The sequence below is a fragment of the Chelonia mydas genome, chromosome 7 (genome assembly GCF_015237465.2).
Source record: "Chelonia mydas isolate rCheMyd1 chromosome 7, rCheMyd1.pri.v2, whole genome shotgun sequence".
Classification (NCBI taxonomy): domain Eukaryota; kingdom Metazoa; phylum Chordata; order Testudines; family Cheloniidae; genus Chelonia; species Chelonia mydas.
In genome coordinates this window covers 78126439-78146922 of record NC_057853.1, presented here as the reverse complement: position 1 = coordinate 78146922, position 20484 = coordinate 78126439, and the positions used below count along the sequence as shown (strand labels likewise).

The following is a 20484-nucleotide window of genomic DNA, read 5'->3' as shown; positions in this document are numbered from 1 at the left end:
ACATTTATTTAGGTGTTCACAAGGAGCCATTGACAAGTGAAAACTACCTCAGAGAGATTAATGTCCACATCTCATCTTGCCCAACGCCACTTTTGGAACTGCCTCGGGTGACTCTAGGCCCACTGGTGGAACAGAGACTGTGGGCCTAGAGTCACCCTAGAGTTAAGGCAATCCAGGTCTTAGGCATGATTCAAGGCTCCTGTAGTTTCACTTCCATAGCTCCACCGCTATACTGTGGCCACACACTCCACTTGGAGTATTGGTTGTCACAGCTTGTCCCAGTCCCCTTCTACAAGGATACTGGTCTGTTTTGAGTGGACCCAACCACTGGAGATCCCATGTGGTTCTAAGATTTGTAAGTCAGGATGGAACTGGATCAATGTTCCTAGCTCTGGATCTTTAAGGCAAACTCCCACATCTACTGCCTTTCCCTTGGAACATGAGGTTCTATAGCTCAGCTGCCTTGAACTCTGAAACCTGTGCCTCAGTGCCCCTGAGGCCCCATTTGCTTATACTTTCTCCCTCAGAGTACCACCTCTCCGTGGGTGGAAGGAACACATGCTTAGAAAAGGAACTTCTTAACTACAGTCAGAACGGAAGAGATTGACTCGGGCTGTGACAGGCTACAATACAGCATGGAGCCCCTGAAACAAAATGGCATTCAAGATTGCACTCACAATTCAGTATAGACATATCCCTCTTTGTTAGAGTGGTGACAAGCCCATTTTTTCCCCCAGGAACAGGATAACAGGAGAAGCATCTCCCCCCCTCCAGAAGATAGATCTGCTTGGGTGGGTGAGCCAGGCTTGCTGGCCATTGTCCTCTTGCCACACCCACAGTCCTCTGCTCTGCCCAGAGCACTGTGTCTTGGAGTTAACAACCCATTGAAATGAAGAGGAGTTAGCACCTTTCAGTTATCATTACAGCCTTATAACACTATTCAGTTCTTTGTGTAGATTACCTTAATTTATCATAAAATTTAGTTGCTAGATTTTTTGGGGTGTTTTAACTAACACTGTTTGACGCTAAGAAATATAAATAAATACAATCTTACCTTTAACAAATTTCTTCATCTAAAATATTTCTTTTTCGTTTGTTTGATTGTTGCTTTTTTAAAGAAATGTAAGATGTACTTAAAACATATATGTTGGCTGCTTTAAGACTTCAAGTCTATACAGACTTGTAGGGATGTGCGCGTCTCTCCTCTTCTGACGGGGTGGGAGGCCGCGCCTCCTCGCTACAAGACTCCTGAAAACCTGAAATTGCTCTCCAGAGAAAGTTACATTTTGAAATTTGATCAGGTCTCTCACTCAAAGCTCCTGCATCTCTCTCCAGATCAAAAATGAACCTGCAATTGCTTGTTGGCATTCTCTTTCAGCAATCCCAGTCTCAGATTCTGCTTCTAAACTATGCTTTACTGGAATTTGGAAGCTCATCAACTATACTACGTCCTGTAAGTTATGAAATCAGCACCCAGACCTGATTTCAGCAGGAAAAAGCAAGGGCAACAGAGAAGAAAGGAGAACTGGACACCACGCTGTTCATAAATCTTCAGACTTCTTAGCTAGTCTATGTATACATTTTTATGTTCTGAAGTCTTTTTATTATATAAGGTGCTATTGTACAAAACAATAATGTTGAATTATTTTCATTGCATAAAGACTTATGTCTAATACTGGATGCAAACACTTCAGGACATAAGTACTTATGTACCAAAACTTCATGAGCTGAACTGTATCTTTTCCATCAGTTGACCCAAAACTCTCAGTCCAAAAAGTATTCATAAAGTCCCAGACCACATTTTCTTTCATTTGCTGTAGTCAATGTAGTGCTTGAAAGCTCAGCACAGACTGATTCTAATCTTATAAGGATTATATAGCCTGATTGCACCAAGCATCTAAGTTCCATAACTGTCTTTGAGCAGCTGAGTAGCACGCCTAGAGTGCAAGAGGAATGTGAACCAGAAACCATAGGTTAGGCTTGATTTGGTTTTGGAAGAGGAGAGGGAGTGTAGTACAAAGGGAGAATGGGGACCTTCAGCACATCCATACCAAAAAAAAAAAAAAAAAAAAAAAAAGCACGTCAATTCACCTATAAAATTTCCCTGCTTAAATTTACCAGCATGCAAAAAGATCTTTGTGAAAACATCTCAGCATGTCTAAAATATACCTAGTTGAAAAGATTCACTCAAAGTTCTCTCTCAAAAGAACTTACCCATACCCTTTTACCTATTAGCTTTGATAGTGACATTTTTCTCTGTGCACATTCAATTTTTATTCAGTCCCTTACTTGGGAAAAAAATACTCCTGACTTTAATGGAAATTTGCCTAAGTAATGACCTCTATATTCGTCATTGTATTAATACAAATAAATCTTTAATATTCATTGATTCTATTAACTTTTTTCTACTGATTAAGAAATTAATCAATCAGAATACAGAGATTGCTTCTTAAAACCAGTAGCATATATTAGCTGAATGTTTTTTATAACGCTATTATGTCATTTTATATTGGACAAAGGTATTCTAATGAATATATAGTCTTGTTTGTTTGTTTTCCAATAAGAATTTTATTGTAACACAGAGCAAACAGAATGTTCTTGCATTTAGAAGAATGTATTTGGTCTCTTGGTGGTGAAATGTGGTTTGTGCTGACGACGCAGAACTCTGTGTGGCAGAGGGAACTTGATTTTTCAATCATGGAATTGCTTGACTGTCGGTCTACGGCACTTGCTAACAGCAATCTCCTCAACCTTCATGACCTGAATAGAGTGAGCATGGGCATCATGGCGGGCACCAGCACTTGTCAAGTTCCTGTATTCCCTGTACATGTTGTGGGTTCCACTACAAGAATCATAGCGTAGGCAGATACCAAAGTTTTTCACCTGCAAAGGGGACTTTTCAAATACCTGTCCACAGTACACAATTTATCCAGAAGATTTCTTCATCTTCTTCAGCTGAGACACAAAGTACCAGAAATGGGACTTGGCAACAACATGATTAGGAGCAAAAATATGCATCTGGTAGAGGGATGTCGTTGGATATTTAGGAGTAGGAAGGCATCACCCAACAACTTTGTATTCCCTCAGGGTGCCCGAAGCCTTATAGGCGTTTATATTTTCAGGAAAAAGGAAATAACCTTCTAGAGAATTTTGGCGGTTGGTACTTGATTCCAAGATTTGGAGTTGGTTGTCCCATACATTTTTATTCTGACCTCCCCACTGCTTTCAGTGGGGAGTTCTGCTTAAAATAGATGGCAAAAGATACCCCTTTAGCCTTCTAGTTTGATTGCTTTTAAACAAAATCAAACAAATAATTTGTAATTAAACCAAATGGATAGCTTTTTACAACAGTGCTTTAAAGTAAATCAGTTACATTTTTAGACTGATGTGTGACCCATGAGATACATGTGTAATTATTCTGTTTATAAAACAGAAAAAATTGGACAATCTATGTTGACCTGCTGAATGCATAAATCTGTTTTATATTTTCATTATACGAAGCCTCCTTTTAAATTGACAAAATAAAATTAAGTTGCAGTTTGTACATCCCATTTCTGTGCAATTAAAAGATAAACCATACAATACTATATTTTTTAGTTTGCTTTGCAAGTGCACTGTGACTTGATGGGCCATCATAGATTAATTGGCTATTACAGTGATCTATGGCTTTAGTAGTTATTCATCAGTGACTTTCATTACACAAACAGGAGCGAGATAATCTGTTGCAAATGTATTTTTTCTCAACTGGTCCCTAAACATTTGAATATGCTTTTTATGTATGAAGCTTTAGGTTGAAAATATATACAGTTGTGAAATGTTTTTATCACTGAAATAACTATTAATCTACATTTTGGCATGACTGACTTACTTATAATAAATGAGACAGACTGGCAGTCTGTTATTGTCCCAGGGTGAGGGCACTGCAGAGCCATGCCTTTCAGGGAAGCACCATAACCCCCCAGCACCTGGGGGAAACCCATTTTCTGTGATATCCCTTGGGAAGGTGTACCCTGCACCCCCTTCTGTAGAGAGACAGCTGCATTGGCCAGTGTGTGGTCCTTTTGTGGAGCTGGCATTAACAGACAGGAGTTGTCATGTTCAAGTGAAAGTCCAAGACTGCATTTGTTACTAGCCCTTCATTTGTGTCTTCCCCTACCTCTGCATTAGCAACTTACAATCCAGTCCTATCTATGTAAGTTTATTTCTCATTAATGAAGGTTATTGGAGCATGGCCTATTAGTAGAATAGGTGCCCAGATGGCTACAGAATAAGCATTTTCAGATCAGTTGTGTTGCACGGCTAAAAATTATTTGTTGCACGGCTAAAAATTATTATTATGTTGGAGTGCAACAGTCAAACAATAAATGTTCATTGTGGAGTGCCACTGACTGAACACAGTTCTCAAAGAGCAGATAGACACAAAAGCTATGGGATCCAATTGGCATGTACATGCCTAGACGCCAACTTTAAGAATTATGATTCCAAATGCCTTAGGCACCTGGCTCCTTGTTGCTCTCGATCCTAATAGAGCCGGCAGGTGTTGAAATGTCTCTAATATAAACTAGAGTCAGGCTGCTACAGAAATGGTTGGTTTGGGTCCTTAAGGATGTAGTTTTTACATATTAGCTTTTGATCATTACTTGCTGTTTTGGGGGGGTCCTTTTGGGAGGTCCTTTTTCTTTACTGGCATACAATTACATTTGAGAACAACATTCTTCACGAATCCCTCATGACCACTGGCTACTATGCCATTTTATTTTTAAAAGAGGTGGTCCCAAAAGCCCATGCCTGTCTTTGTCAAGAATTGATGAACTACCATAAGCACCACTGAAAGCCTGATACATGGGTCACTTGCACATCCATTTTTCTTGGTGAATTATTAAGCTATTAAACTACAGCTATCTCAGTTTTACACCATCCCCTTTCACTGTGTGCAAAGGATGAATAGCTTCACTAAATTCCATTATACTAAAGAACAATGAGAATAGTGTATCTCTGACTTTAGGACAATGAAAGCAACATTGGGACTCTGATTGTTTTGTTGTGATTAGTTTGTTGTGAATAGTTACTCTCATTTTTCTAGATGACTGATTTTCCTCAGCAGGCATATACAGTAGCTGAATTTCAGGACACCGTTACATTTTATTATTATTTGTATTACTGTACTGTCCAGAGCTTTCAACTCAGATGTGATCCCATTGTGCTGGGTGTTCTATATAGCAATAGCAAGAGATGAGACAATCCCAAGTCCAAAGAGTTCAGAGTCTAAATTGCTGACAAAGGGTCAGCAAAAACAAGTGTTATATTCCCCCTTTTTATAGATGGGGCATTGAGACAGATCCTGCCCCACACTGTCTGAGCGACTTGCCCAAGATCACACAGGAAGTGTGTGGCAGAACCAGGCATTGGAACCCCCATCTTCTGAATGTCTTATGCACTAGACCATTATAGATTTATGAAAATGTGGGCCAGGCCCCTCATGGTCTATTAGTATTAAACCCTACAAATAGTTCATTCTTTCAGCTTTTTGAAAAGTCACTTATTTGGGTGCCTAAATATGATTTTAGGAGTCTAACTATAGGCACCTAGGTTGGAAAATTTTAGCCTCTGCATTTTTATACCACTGCTATCATCAACACACCTAAGAGTGTAAGGAGCTGAATAGCTCAGGAGACAACTAATGAGATATGGAGCTTTCACATCGATTTCTGTTTCAATTCCACCCCAGACACTGATGCCAATAACTGTTACCATCCAATAGTTGTTTCTCTTCCTTGCTGTTCAGATATCTACATTACAAAGCCACCACCACAGCTGACTCCCTTATTAGTAATCACAGCAGAAGTGAAGACAGAAGGATTGTTGTCATTCTTAGAAAACATCAGTGGGTGCTAGCAGTTCCTACACTCTGACCACGAGGTCTGGGATTTTTCATTTTAGCTTTTCTCAATAATTCCCACACACACACACACGCGCGCGCGCGCACACACACACACACACACACACCCCACCCCACCCAAGAAAAACACTCGGTAAAACTGATCAAGCTTCATTCCTACAGGCTGGAAATGAAGAAACAGAATGTGGTTCTGTTGTTTTTATTTTGAAATATCTGGGAAATACTCTGATACTATGCAGGGGGGAGGTCAGATGATAAAAATACAGACTTTAAGGCCAGAAGGGACCATCATGATCATCTAGTCTGACCTTCTGCACATTGCAGGCCACAGAACCTCCCCACCCACTCCTGCAATAAACCCATAACCTCTGGTTGAGTTAAAGACTTCAAGTTACAGAGAATCCATCATTTGCACTAGTTTAACTCTGCATGTCCGCCATGTTGCAGAGGATGGTGATAAAACCCTAGGGTCTCTGCCAATCTTCCTTCCTCACCCCAAATATGGTGATCAATTAGACCCTGAACATGTGGGCAAGACCAAGCAGTGAGACAGCTGGGAAAGAATTCTCTGTAGTAACTCAGAGCCCTCCCCATCTAGTGTCCCATCACCAGCCATTGAAGATATTTGCTGCTAGCAGTCGCAGATTGGTTACGTGCCGTTGTGGGCAGTCTCATCATATTATCCCCTCCGTTAACTTATCAAGCTCAGTCTTGAAGCCAGTTAGGTTTTTTGCACCCACTGCTTCCCTTGGAAGGCTGTTCCAGAACTTCACTCCTCTGATGGTTAGAAACCTTCATCTAATTTCAAGCCTAAACTTATTGATGGCTGTGTCAACATTGCCGCTTAGCTTAAATAACTCCTTCCCAACCCTGGTATTTATCCCTTTGATGTATCTGTAGAGAGCAATCATATCTCCCCTCAGACTTCTTTTGGTTAGGCCAAACAAGCTAAGCTTTGAGTCTCCTCTCATAAGGTAGGCTTTACATTCCTTTGATCATCCTAGGAGCCCTTCTCTGTACCTGTTCCTGTTTGAATTCATCTTTCTTTAAACATGGGGCTCACCAGTGCCTTGAATAATGGTACTACCCTACCTCTGCTGGAAATACCTCACCTGATGCAGCCTAGGACTGCATTAGCCTTTTTCATGGCTGCACCACATTGGCAGCTTATAGTCATACTGTGATCAACCAGTACACCAGGTCTTCCTTGTTCACTGTCTCTTCCAACTGATGTGCCCCCAGTTTATAGCAAAAATTCTTGTTAGTCCCTAAATGCATGACCTTGCACTGTTAAATTTCATCCCATTTCTATTACTACAGTTTTCAAGATCATCCTTGTATCTTGATTTTCTTGTATGATATTCTGGTCCTACTCCGTATTGGCAATATCTCCCAACTTTGTGTCATCTGCAAATTTTATTAACTCCCGCTTTTTGTGCCAAGACCATTAACAAAAATGTTAAGTAAGGTTGGTCCCAAGACTGATCCCTGAGGAGTTCCACTAGTAACCTCCCTCGAGCCTGACTGTTCACCTTTCAGTATGACCCGCTGTAGTCTCCCCTTTAGCCAGTTTCTTATCCATCTTTCAATTCTTGTATTAATCCCCATCTTCTCCAACTTGACTAATAATTTCCCATGTGGAACTGTATCAAATGCCTTACTGAAATCTCAAGTAGATTAGTTCTACTGCATTTCCTTTGTCTAAAAAATCAGTTCTCTTCTCAAAGAAGGAGATCAGGTTGGTCTAGCACTATCGACCTTTTGTAAAACTATGTTGTATTTTATCCCAATTACCATTTACCTCTATGTCCTTAACGACTTTCTCTTCAAATTTTCTTCCAAGACCTTGCATACAATTGAGGTCAGACTAACAGGCCTGTAGTTTCCTGGATCACTCCCCCACCTCCTTCTTAAAAATAGGTACTATATTAAAAATTCTTGAGTCATAGGGTATGACCTCTGAGTTTACAGATTCATTAAATATCCTTGCTATTGGGCTTGCAGTTTTATGTGCCAATTCCTTTACTATGCTTGGATGGAGATTATCCAGGCCCCCCATTAGTCCCACTGAGTTGTTTGAATTTGACTTCCATCTCGGACGTGGTCATTTCTACCTCCATATCCTCATTCCCATTAGCCATCCTGCCACTACCTCTAGGCGCCTCATTACCCTTATTAAAAATTTAGGCAAAGTATTTCTTTAGGTGTTGGGCCATGTCTAGACTATCTTTAATCTACACCCCATCCTCAGTGATAAGTGGTTCCACTTCTTTTTTGTTTGTTTTCTTTTTATTTATATGGCTATAGAACCTTTTACTACTGGTTTTCATCTCCTTTGCAAAGTCCAATTCTGCATGGCTTTTGGCAGTTCTCACTTTGTCCCTACACTTTCTGACCTCCAAGCAGTAGCGTTCCTTACTGATTCATCCCATCTTCCATTCCTTGTAGGCTTTCTGCTTTCTCTTAATCACCTGTTTGAGATGCCTGCTCATCCAGGTTGGTCTGCAACCCTTCCCTACACTTTTTTCCCCCCTGCTTGGGATGCAGACTTAGGATAGTTTCTGCAACTTTGACTTAACGTAATTCCAAGCCTCCTACACATTCAGATCTTGAATTCTTCAGTCTAGTCCAGTTCCCTAATAAATTCTCTTAATTATTTAAAGTTAACCCTTTTGAAATCAAGACCCTACTTGCTGATCTATTTTTGTTTATCTTTCCATTTAGTTTAAACTGAATTAGCTCTCCCCAGGTCTCTTCCAGGGTCAGCAAAACTTTTTATCCCACTTGGAAAAAGGTTATCTCCTACAACCAGTTCTTCTATGAGGTCCTCACTACTCATGAATACCAAATGTAAAATGGCATCGCCTCTTGTTGGCCTGGAGACTATTTGGTAAAGAAATCTGTCAGCTATTATATCCAGGAAAATCTTGGCTCTACAATTATTAGTAGCACTTGTCCTCCAATCTATATCTGAGAAGTTAAAGTCTCCCATAATCACACAATTTCCAGTAGCATTTATTTAATTTAAAACATTAAAAAGGTCTCTTTCCAGATCCAGATCAGATCCTGGGGGTCTGTAGCATACTGCAAACACTATCCCATGGGAACCCTGGTAGCTTTCTTCCCCAAAGTGATTTTGGCCCAAACAGACTGTTTTATCAATCCCATCCTTCTAATTTCTTTACAGTCTACCTCATTATTAATATATAATGCTACTCCACCACCTTTACCCATAGACAGAATTAGGTCCCAGTGCAGAAGCACGAAGTGCAGAGGGGAGTTTCCTTGTATCCTCCCTTCTCAAATTGTGCATCTATGTATGGCTGGTCACACCCCTTCCCTAAGTGTTTAACAAACCAAATAGAAAGACAGATGGTTATGGCTGAACTGCCAAGTTTTAAACAACAATGTGCGAGTCTTACTAAAAATGTGCTCGATGTCCAAACAAACATCGGCGAGCAAATGAACAAACATTCTATCCTTCAGTTCTCTTTCTTTATAGATATCCATGAAGTTACTTGTTCGCATGTTCACTGAGTTCCCAGCATGAATTGTGCCAGTGAGTTGGAGCAGCAGTGAAAGCTTTTTTTAAAACAATATTGTAGCATTTCCTACTTTCCTCTTTTTATTGTCCCTCTCAGCATATAGAATAAGTACTGGATATCAAAACCTTTGATGTTAGCACATTAAAATATTTCTCACCGAAACAAAAGAAGCTTAAAGAAGGGGACAGAAACACCAATATTTCAACACTTAGGCCTACTCTGTCTGTTACGGAGATAACAACTGACAAAGAAGGCCTAACGGCTGAAACACTGGTATGCCTCCACCTCTTTGCAATTGTCTTTTGTTTCTGAGTGTAGGACATTTAACTATTCTAACTGTTGAATGGCGGCATAGTGCATCTTGTAAAGATTGACACCACAGCTGGTGGGGAGAAAAATATCCAAGGGAGCTTTGTCTCAGTACAGACACATCAGCTTTTAACGCTCATGAATTCCCAAACTGGTCTGTATGATTTGGTCGATGTACAGCAGAAAACCAGTATGTTGTAAATGCATTTTTTTTAATGTCATATTCCCACTAAGATATTTGGGTGACTGATAAACACTTTGTGAATGTATCATGGACTGGTACCTTTCCACTCATGATTTTCTTCAAATATTCCAGAATATCAAATAGGTTTGCAAACTATGAGATTGATTCAAACATCCAGGAAAAGTAAACCAAATTTTGTATTCAGTGGCATCGTTCAACCAACTCTCACTAAAATCCTGTGGAAAGATGAGTAGCATTCTGATTGTCAATTTTTTTCATTTCAATTGACAGTATCAAGACAAAATGTTTTGACATTTCCTAATCAAAATTTTTGGGAATTTACATTCTGTAAAAGGTTTCAAAATTTCAACTATTCATCCTATTTCAGGATGAAAAGAAATTGTTCAAATGTCACGCAGCTCTACTATTAACATGAACAACTTTATTTATCTACTCTCATTTGACAACCACAGCAGAAGAAAACATAATACTGGCATGGCACCTTTCACTTATTTGAAGGTAAGCCCATCATGGGGTGTGTTATTTTATTTCCTAATTTTTTTTTGTCCTTTTATGATGAGTGTGTATCTGATACAACCTACTGCATTCTATATCACCCCATAGTTAGAACAAGGGACTGACAGTCAGAATTCACTGTGCAGCTTTGGACATATCACTCCGTCTTTTGTCCCTCAGTGTACTCATCTAATAGATAGATAGAATTCTGCTTACACATAAAAACATATCACAAGGTCATTGAGAGGCACCGTGGTGCTGTGGTTAAAATATTAGACAGACTCAAAAGACACATTTTCATTTCAGAGCTCAGCCACTGACTTTCTGGGTGACCTTAGGCAAACCACTTAATCAATCTGTGCTTTAGTCCCCCATCTTTAAAAAAGGATAATAGTACTTATTTTTCCCTGTCTTGTCTGTTTAGTCACCAATCCAGCCAATACTTATGCATTGATTTGCCTTTAAGTCAATGAGACTACTCATGCGTGCAGTTAAGTACATGTATAAGGGTTTGCATTTTAAATAGTAAAATCTTTGGGATAGGAACTCATTCTTACTATGTATTTGCATAGTGCTTAGTACAGCTGGACACTGATCTCATTTGGATGCTCTAGATGCCACTGCAATACAGATAAGGAATAATAATTATGTTTGTAAAGCACTTTGAGGTTTTTTTGGATAAAGGTCCAATATCAGTGAAACAAATTATGATAATTGCCTGCCATGGGAGAACTTCTAAACCTATGTACTTTTGAAATGTGTATCACAAAAATACTCTATGATATGGGAAAGTCAACTTCCAGAAGATAGTTCTTCTCTAATAAATACTTTTCATAAACTGTTATTTGATTAGAAAATGGAATAGTTATGATAATCCTAGGACTAGCAGAACCATAAATAGCACAGAAATTATTCATTCCTGAGAAAACATAAAGTTACAATAAGAAGGCAAAATGATTTAGACAAATGTTATGCACTATATTAAGAGATGCATATGCTGTATAACCAAAGTAAAGTATTAAGGACTCTAATGTTTTGATTTTTTAAAGATGCACAATAACCATCTGTCAATTTTCCCCAAAAAATATCCTTTACTGTGTCTGACTGAATAGATAAACACAACATATATTTCATCTGTCCCTTGAACTTCAGTGCAAGTGTCTGGGATCTGGAGAAATCCTATTCACGTTTCATTCCAAAAACATTTCAAGCTCCATTTCCTGCAAAATGCTGATACTTACCATTACCTGAACTAATTGAGAATCATTATATGCTGCTCTAACTAACATCTCCCTGTGATCTCTAAACCTCCTCTAATGTCTTGATGAGAAACAGCACATAGGGAATGTGATTGGTGTATAGAACAAACTACCAATATACAGATAAGACCGAGGAGAGAGTTTAAATTTATTATTACAAAACAGTGTGATTGGACCTTTATGACTTTGTTTTAAAAGTATATTGAGATTATGAACATATAAGTGGCTAATTAACATTGTTCTGTACATTTATATTTTAGATATAGGCTAGTTTATTTGGTATTACTCTCTTTGATCATTTATAATTTTCATTATTCATAGTAATTATGAGATAGTGCAGTGAATTTAATAAACAGAAAAACTCTTAGGTTAAAACCCATTAAGTGAATAAAACCACAATGTGTTTTAAGAATTAAGGATTATTAAGCAAATACTGCTACAAAGGAAGTTTATAAAAAATAGCTATTACATTTAAATAAAAATTCCATTTAGTTATTGAACAATATCATGCAAGAATCACAATATTTAAGGAGAAAAATTTGTATTTTCTGCTTCAATTATATTCCTGTTCCTAGGAAACAGTTTCATGCTATCTTTTTAGACTTTTAAATAAAATGGTTTTGGCACATGAAAGAAACAGACGGCATAGAGAGGCCTGGGTGGAGACGGTCGAATCGTGGAAGTCAACGAATGGCTATGCAGGTGGTGTCGGAGAGAAGGCTTTGGATTCTTTGACCATGGGATGGTGTTCCAAGAAGGAGTGCTAGGCAGAGACGGGCTCCACCTAACGAAGAGAGGGAAGAGCATCTTCGCAAGCAGGCTGGCTAACCTAGTGAGGAGGGCTTTAAACTAGGTTCACCGAGGGAAGGAGACCGAAGCCCTGAGGTAAGTGGGGAAGTGGGATACCGGGAGGAGGCACGAGCAGGAGCGTGTGAGAGGGGAGGGCTCCTGCCTCATACTGAGAAAGAGGGGCAATCAGCAGGTTACCTCAAGTGCCTATATACAAATGCACGAAGCCTGGGAAACAAGCAGGGAGAACTGGAAGTCCTGGCACAGTCAAGGAATTATGATGTGATTGGAATAACAGAGATTTGGTGGGATAACTCACATGACTGGAGTACTGTCATGGATGGATATAAGCTGTTCAGGAAGGACAGGAAGGGCAGAAAAGGTGAGGGAGTTGCACTGTATGTAAGGGAGCAGTATAACTGCTCAGAGTTCAAGTATGAAACTGCAGAAAAACCTGAGAGTCTCTGGATTAAGTTTAGAAGTGTGAGCAACAAGGGTGATGTCGTGGTGGGAGTCTACTATAGACCACCAGACCAGGGGGATGAGGTGGACGAGGCTTTCTTCCGGCAACTCGCAGAAGTTACTAGATCGCAGGCCCTGGTTCTCATGGGAGACTTCAATCACCCTGATATCTGCTGGGAGAGCAATACAGTGGTGCACAGGCAATCCAGGAAGTTTTTGGAAAATGTAGGGGACAATTTCCTGGTGCAAGTGCTGGAGGAACCAACTAGGGGCAGAGCTCATCTTGACCTGCTGCTCACAAACCGGGAAGAATTAGTAGGGGAAGCAAAAGTGGATGGGAACCTGGGAGGCAGTGACCATGAAATGGTTGAGTTCAGGATCCTAACACAAGGAAGAAAGGAGAGCAGCAGAATACAGACCCTGGACTTCAGAAAAGCAGACTTTGACTCCCTCAGGGAACTGATGGGCAAGATCCCCTGGGAGAATAACATGAGGGGGAAAGGAGTCCAGGAGAGCTGGCTGTATTTTAAAGAATCCTTATTGAGGTTACAGGGACAAACCATCCCGATGTGTAGAAAGAATAGTAAATATGGCAGGCGACCAGCTTGGCTTAACAGTGAAATCCTTGCTGCTCTTAAATGCAAAAAAGAAGCTTACAAGAAGTGGAAGATTGGACAAATGACCAGGGATGAGTATAAAAATATTGCTCGGGCTTGCAGGAGTGAAATCAGGAAGGCCAAATCACACCTGGAGTTGAAGCTACCAAGAGATGTTAAGAGTAACAAGAAGGGTTTCTTCAGGTATGTTAGCAACAAGAAGAAAGTCAAGGAAAGTGTGCGCCCCTTACTGAATGAGGGAGGCAACCTAGTGACAGAGGATGTGGAAAAAGCTAATGTACTCAATGTTTTTTTTGCCTCTGTCTTCACAAACAAGGTCAGCTCCCAGACTACTGCACTGGCCAGCACAGCATGGGGAGGAGGTGACCAGCCCTCTGTGGAGAAAGAAGTGGTTTGGGACTATTTAGAAAAGCTGGATGAGCACAAGTCCATGGGGCCGGATGCGTTGCATCCGAGAGTGCTAAAGGAGTTGGCGGATGTGATTCCAGAGCCATTGGCCATTATCTTTGAAAACTCATGGCGATCGGGGGAAGTCCAAGATGACTGGAAAAAGGCTAATGTAGTGCCCATCTTGAAAAAAGGGAAGAAGGAGGATCCTGGGAACTACAGGCCAGTCAGCCTCACCTCAGTCCCTGGAAAAATCATGGAGCAGGTCCTCAAGGAATCAATTCTGAAGCACTTAGAGGAGAGGAAAGTGATCAGGAACAGTCAGCATGGATTCACCAAGGGCAAGTCATGCCTGACTAATCTAATTGCCTTCTATGACGAGATAACTGGCTCTGTGGATGAAGGGAAAGCAGTGGACTTGTTGTTCCTTGACTTTAGCAAAGCTTTTGACACGGTCTCCCACAGTATTCTTGCCAACAAGTTAAAGAAGTATGGGCTGGATGAATGGACTATCATTTCACTTCTAGGTGGGTAGAAAGCTGGCTAGATTGCCGGGCTCAACGGGTAGTGATCAATGGCTCCATATCTAGTTGGCAGCTGGTATCAAGTGGAGTGCCCTAGGGGTCAGTTCTGGGGCTGGTTTTGTTCAATATCTTCATAAATGATCTGGAGGATGGTGTGGATTGCACCCTCAGCAAGTTTGCAGATGACACTAAACTGGGAGGAGTGGTAGATACGCTAGAGGGTAGGGATAGGATACAGAGGGACCTAGACAAATTGGAGGATTGGGCCAAAAGAAATCTGATGAGGTTCAACAAGGACAAGTGCAGAGTCCTGCACTTAGGACGGAAGAATCCAATGCACCGCTACAGACTAGGGACCGAATGGCTCGGCAGCAGTTCTGCAGAAAAGGACCTAGGGGTTACAGTGGACGAGAAGCTGGATATGAGTCAACAGTGTGCCCTTGTTGCCAAGAAGGCCAATGGTATTTTGGGATGTATAAGTAGGGGCATTGCCAGCAGATCGAGGGACGTGATCGTTCCCCTCTATTCCACATTGGCGAGGCCTCATCTGGAGTATTGTGTCCAGTTTTGGGCCCCACACTACAAGCAGGATGTGGAAAAATTGGAAAGAGTCCAGCGGAGGGCAACAAAAATGATTAGGGGACTGGAACACATGACTTATGAGGACAGGTTGAGGGAACTGTGGATGTTTAGTCTTCAGAAGAGAAGAATGAGGGGGGATTTGATAGCTGCTTTCAACTACCTCAAAGGGGGTTCCAAAGAGGATGGCTCTAGACTGTTCTCAGTGGTAGCAGATGACAGAACAAGGCGTAATGGTCTCAAGTGGCAGTGGGGGAGATTTAGGTTGGATATTAGGAAAAACTTTTTTACTACGAGCGTGGTGAAACACTGGAATGCGTTACCTAAGGAGGTAGTGGAATCTCCTTCCCTAGAAGTTTTTAAGGTCAGGCTTGACAAAGCCCTGGCTGGGATTATTTAGTCTGGGATCGGTCCTGCTTTGAGCAGGGGGTTGGACTAGATGACCTCCTGAGGTCCCTTCCAACCCTGATATTCTATGATTCTATGATAAGAACTCTTCAGAAACTGAATTTCTGAAAATTTCAATACTGTAAAAATTAGAGTAATTTTAAATGTAAAACACATTAAAGCAATTCTTGGGAAATTTCTGATTTATATTACAACAAATAATTTTACTTATAATTTTACCCTTTCCCTCCTGCCAATTTGCTTGGATATCTTACAGCAGAATAAAAACAAATAAAATATCATTCTCTTGAAACACAAATAAGGGACTGGTCTAATTTTAAAGTGGGAAGGAAAGGGAAGCTGATAAATATAGCTCCCAAACTAGCCACTTTAAACAATTTTATGGAGGGTAAACAATGGACAGCTAATAGGTGTGGTTTGTTTTTAATGAAAAGGGATACAATACATTGTATTTCAAAGGTGGTACAATTTCCACATAGTAGCATACACCACAGCAAAAGCAGGTTCCCCGTCCACCACAGGCAGAATGGTGGATTCCTAAAGCCGTGAATGGCACATGACTTCAGATTATCATTCAAAAGAAGACTCAAGGTGCAGGATTTAAATATATCCAGAGCTAACAAAATTAAGGAGTTTAAAAACCAATAGAGCCAACTCAAATGAATCAGTGGTTGCATAGGCAGACAACACAAATAATTTAGGATGTGCATAATGTCTCTATGCCAAAGCCCACTGAAGTCAACTGAAGGAGTTCCACTGACTGCAGTAAGCTTTGGATCATCCCAATATGATCACAATAGTTCAAACCATGCTATTTCACTCTGAATAAGCTTCATGTGAGGAAGTAGCCCTACTAAAAGCACCACAAAAAGTATATTACAACAAATGAACCTGGTGGGCAAAAGAGCATGTCTTGACGTTTCAAGAGAAAAATGAAGGCACAGGAACATACATAAATATCACTTTTGAACCACATCCAATACATGGGAGAGATCCAAAGAAAGGACATGCTCAGAAGTGCCGCTAACATTCATAACCTAACTCACTGCATCAGAATAAATCCCTTCACTGAGTGGGGATTAGGAGGAGTGAGTTTCCTCATATACAACAGCCAGACTTTGCACTTCCAGAGTGGAGGATGAAGCAGGTTCAGTGCATCCAGAGAACAGTATTATTAAAAGCATTTTTCCAGAACAGAGACTGAAACTGTGGGGCCCAGAAACAAAACTTACATAGTTGTCAGTGTCATCAGAACACTGATGGTATTGTTGCACTTTTTTGACCCGAGATGCTAGACAAAATTTAGGGCATTCCAGTTGGGACTACAAATTGGTAAAAATTGGTGGTAGTCAGGTATTTCTTTGGTGCAATTTTGTTTATTTACAAAGAATGTACAAAGTCATATGTCTCAACATAGAGGAAATCCAATAGCAGGAAACAACTTCTTTTGCTCACAGTGCTAACCGCACTTTTTTCAGCCTGCATCGCTGACACAAAAACCTCTCCCCAGGCCTCTTCCAGGGTCACCAACACTCTTTTTAGCTGCTCCCCCAGGCTGCGTCTCTTAGAGTATTTCTATACTTAAAACACTAAAGAGGGTTCTCCTGTCACTGTAGTTAATCCACCTCCCTGAGAGGTAGTAGCTAGGTTGAAGGAAAAATTCTTCTGTCAACTTAACACTGTCTACGCTGGGGCTTTGTCTACACTATGCACCTTTTAGTGACACGGCTGTGCCGGTACAACCGTGCTGCTAAAAAGTGCACAGTGTAGCTGCTGTTTGTTGGCGGGAGAGAGGTCTCCCACCGACAAAAATCTTCCACTCCCGAGCGGCAGTAGCTTTGTGGGCAGGAGAGCGCTACTGCCAACAAAGTACTGTTCGCACCGGCACTTTTCGTTGTCAAAACTTTTGTCTTTCGGTGTGTGTGTGTTTTTAACACCTCTGAATGACAAAAGTTTTGTCGTTCAGTTGCACTGTAGACAGAGCCTGGGGGTTAGGATGGCATAGCTACATCTCTCAGGGGTATGGATTTTTGGTTGTTGCTCTGGTGACTGAGACATTCCTGGTGAGACTGGGGCGGCTTCCAGGAATTCAGTCAGTAATAATGAATAGTTGCTTCATCACCAAGGAATCTGAAATATGATGTCCCTCAACAACTGATCCTGTCTCCCATGTTGTAAAATGTATATACAAAACTAAATTAGATACTTTCTAACTCAGGGTAAAATAATGTTATGAGCTGGACAAAACCTTGTGATGGGTTGAGTTAAAACCCCAATTAGATTGGTAGGTGTGAACTCAGCGGTCAATTAACATAACGAAGCATAAGCCCCACTTAAGACAGCAGGTGTGTATGAACCCACCCAGGAACTTTTGGTAGAACATTGTTCTGCGTAGGGTATGTGTGTGTGAGAGAAGTGAGTTCTCACATAAACTGAGGTCAGATCAGAACAGATGGAGTGAGGCTGGTCTACAAAATTTACATTGGGCTAGCTACATCTCTCAGGGGTGTGAAAAATGCGGGAACCCTGGTCAGAACCTATTCAGAATATTGCTAGAGTCTAAGTTCACCTACATTTGAATAACCACCACCTGCTAGTCACCTTGGAAGGTTTGTGACTAGACAGTAGTAGGCAAACATTCCTGCATCCTGCATGTAAAAAAGTTTAGATATATTCTAATCTGTGACCTGTTTATTGGTTTTCACTGGGACCATACACTTGATTCAATAGCGTTTTCATTCTGAGTTTTATAGTTCTGTTTGGTCATAGTCCTGTTTTAATCCAACTTCAACAGCCTTTAAAAATGGAAATGTCATCACATTACTACTAGATAATACTTAGGCCTGCCATGAGTCCAGAGGACTGGCCTAGATAACCTCTCAAGGTCCCTTCCAGTCCTATAATTCTGTAATATTCTATCAAAAATAAGCAAGTACTTTTCAGTTCATATAGGCTTAATCATAATGTTTCTCCAATGTAAAATAATCAGATACTGCCACAATTATCCATGTCTTTATCTCCTCCAGACTGGACTAATTGCAATAAGCTCTACCCGGAGCTAACCCTGGAAAGACACTGCAAATCTTCAGCTAATGAAATGCCCACTTTGTAAGTAGAGACGATTGGTAATGGGAAGGTTTCCTGGGTAGACATGGTGCATAGGTCTGAGTAGCATGGCTGTCTCGGGCAAGCTGGAGCTATGAGAATCATCCTGCCAAGATCTTGTTTGAGCTTCAGGATGACTCTGGGAATCAGAGGCACTGGTGGGTATGCTTACAGGAGGTCTTATCCCATAGGAAAAGAAAAGTGTTGGATATTGATCCTGTCAGGAAGGAACCACTGACATGAACAGAAGATTGCACACAACTCAAGGATATTGTTGTCCACAAACCTTAAGCCTGAAGATTGCCCAGATGTGCTCCCCACTTCATGGCTGAAGAGTCTCCTATGAAAGTCGTGGAAGGGAGCAGTAGAAAGAAGGGCACTCCCCTATACACATTGTCTTGGCTCATCCACGAGCTCAGAGATGATAATACCCTGTTCAGGATGCATGCTGCTTATCTAGATGGTGACGTAGAGTGATTGACTGACCATAACCATGCCTGCAATGCTCTGAGGTGCAGCCTACCATAAGGGATCATGTATGTACATGTGGACATGTGACCTAGGAGTCTGAGGCAATTCCTCACAGTGGTCTGTGGATGATCCTTGAGGGATGTATATAGGTTCCGTAGGGTCTGAAACTGGAAAGATGCGGAAATACTTCAGCAGAGATCTAGTTCAGGACCACACCTATGAACTCTGCCCTTGCAGAGGCGATAAAGTTCACTTTTTAGGTCCAGGACATTGAACAGACAGTGTTTCATGGACTGTGGCATGCACCTGTTTCTGGAGTGACCCCCAAACCAGTACATCCCTCTAAAGATACATATGGACGTCTCTCTGGCAGACGTAAGCTTCTCCCACTGTCATGCCACCATGGTAAAGACCCTCAGCACTGATGATAGGCTGAATGTCAGAACAGTGAATTGGTAATTATTATTTCCTATCATGAACCTCAAGGACTTCCTGTGGCCAGGATGGATCACCACAAAGAGGTAAAAATCCTGTAAGTTGAGGGCAGCATACCAGTCTCCCAGATCTAGGGGAAGGATAATCATATATAGGGACAGCACACAGAACTTTATCTTCTTTATATATTTGTTGAGGTTCTGCAGGTCTAGGATCGATCTGAGACCTCCCCTGTTTTGGATATTAGACAATAGTGGGAATGAACCTCCCTGCCCCAATGCAGAAGGAGACCTCTTCTATGGCTCCCAAGGAATGCACAGTCTGCTCTTCTTGCCTTAATACAGACTTGTGAAGAGTGACTGGGTACGGCGGGAAGAAGTGAGTAATAGAAAGAAAATGTAAGGTATATCCATGCTAGCACCCACTCAGACAGCCAGGCATGTAGAAAATGGAACAGTCTGTCCTAGAAAGGAGATGGAAGGACCATTGAGATCCAGGTCTCATAGTATGCTGTCTTCAACATAAGAGTCAAACCAACTGCTTTGAGCCTCGGGAGTCTAGACAAAGAGACCTCGGAATCAGAAGGCATCAACCTTCTCCTCTGAGACTTCTGCTTTCTCTTAGATCGGTCTCCGTGACAGAAGGGATAATACTGCTGTCTAGGCTGGTAACGAGGACAATATTTTGTCCTCTCTGTAGCTGGATTTTAGAGGCCCAAGGACCTCAACACCGCTAGAGATCTTCAGCGTGTACAATGACTCACCTGTTTTAGGCACAGCCCTTGAAGGGAAGATCCTCAATTGTTGGTTCCACAAGGATCCCTGAGAGCTGCAACCAGGAAAAATGGTTTATTGTGTCTGCCATAATCATAGCCCTGGCTGCAGAATCTGCCAGGTCCAAGGAGCCCTGCAGAGCTGATCAAGAGACAAGGCAGCCCTTAGCAACAAGGGACTGAAATTGTTCTCTGGAACCCTCTGGCAGCTTATTCCCAAACT

At 41.2% G+C, this 20484-nt stretch overlaps 1 pseudogene; it reads right to left on the bottom strand.

Moving 5' to 3' along the window:
* Nucleotides 1–2552: 2552 nt before the first annotated feature.
* The window catches only part of LOC114021508, a 72412-nt pseudogene continuing 54480 nt past the window's right edge, over nt 2553–20484 (bottom strand).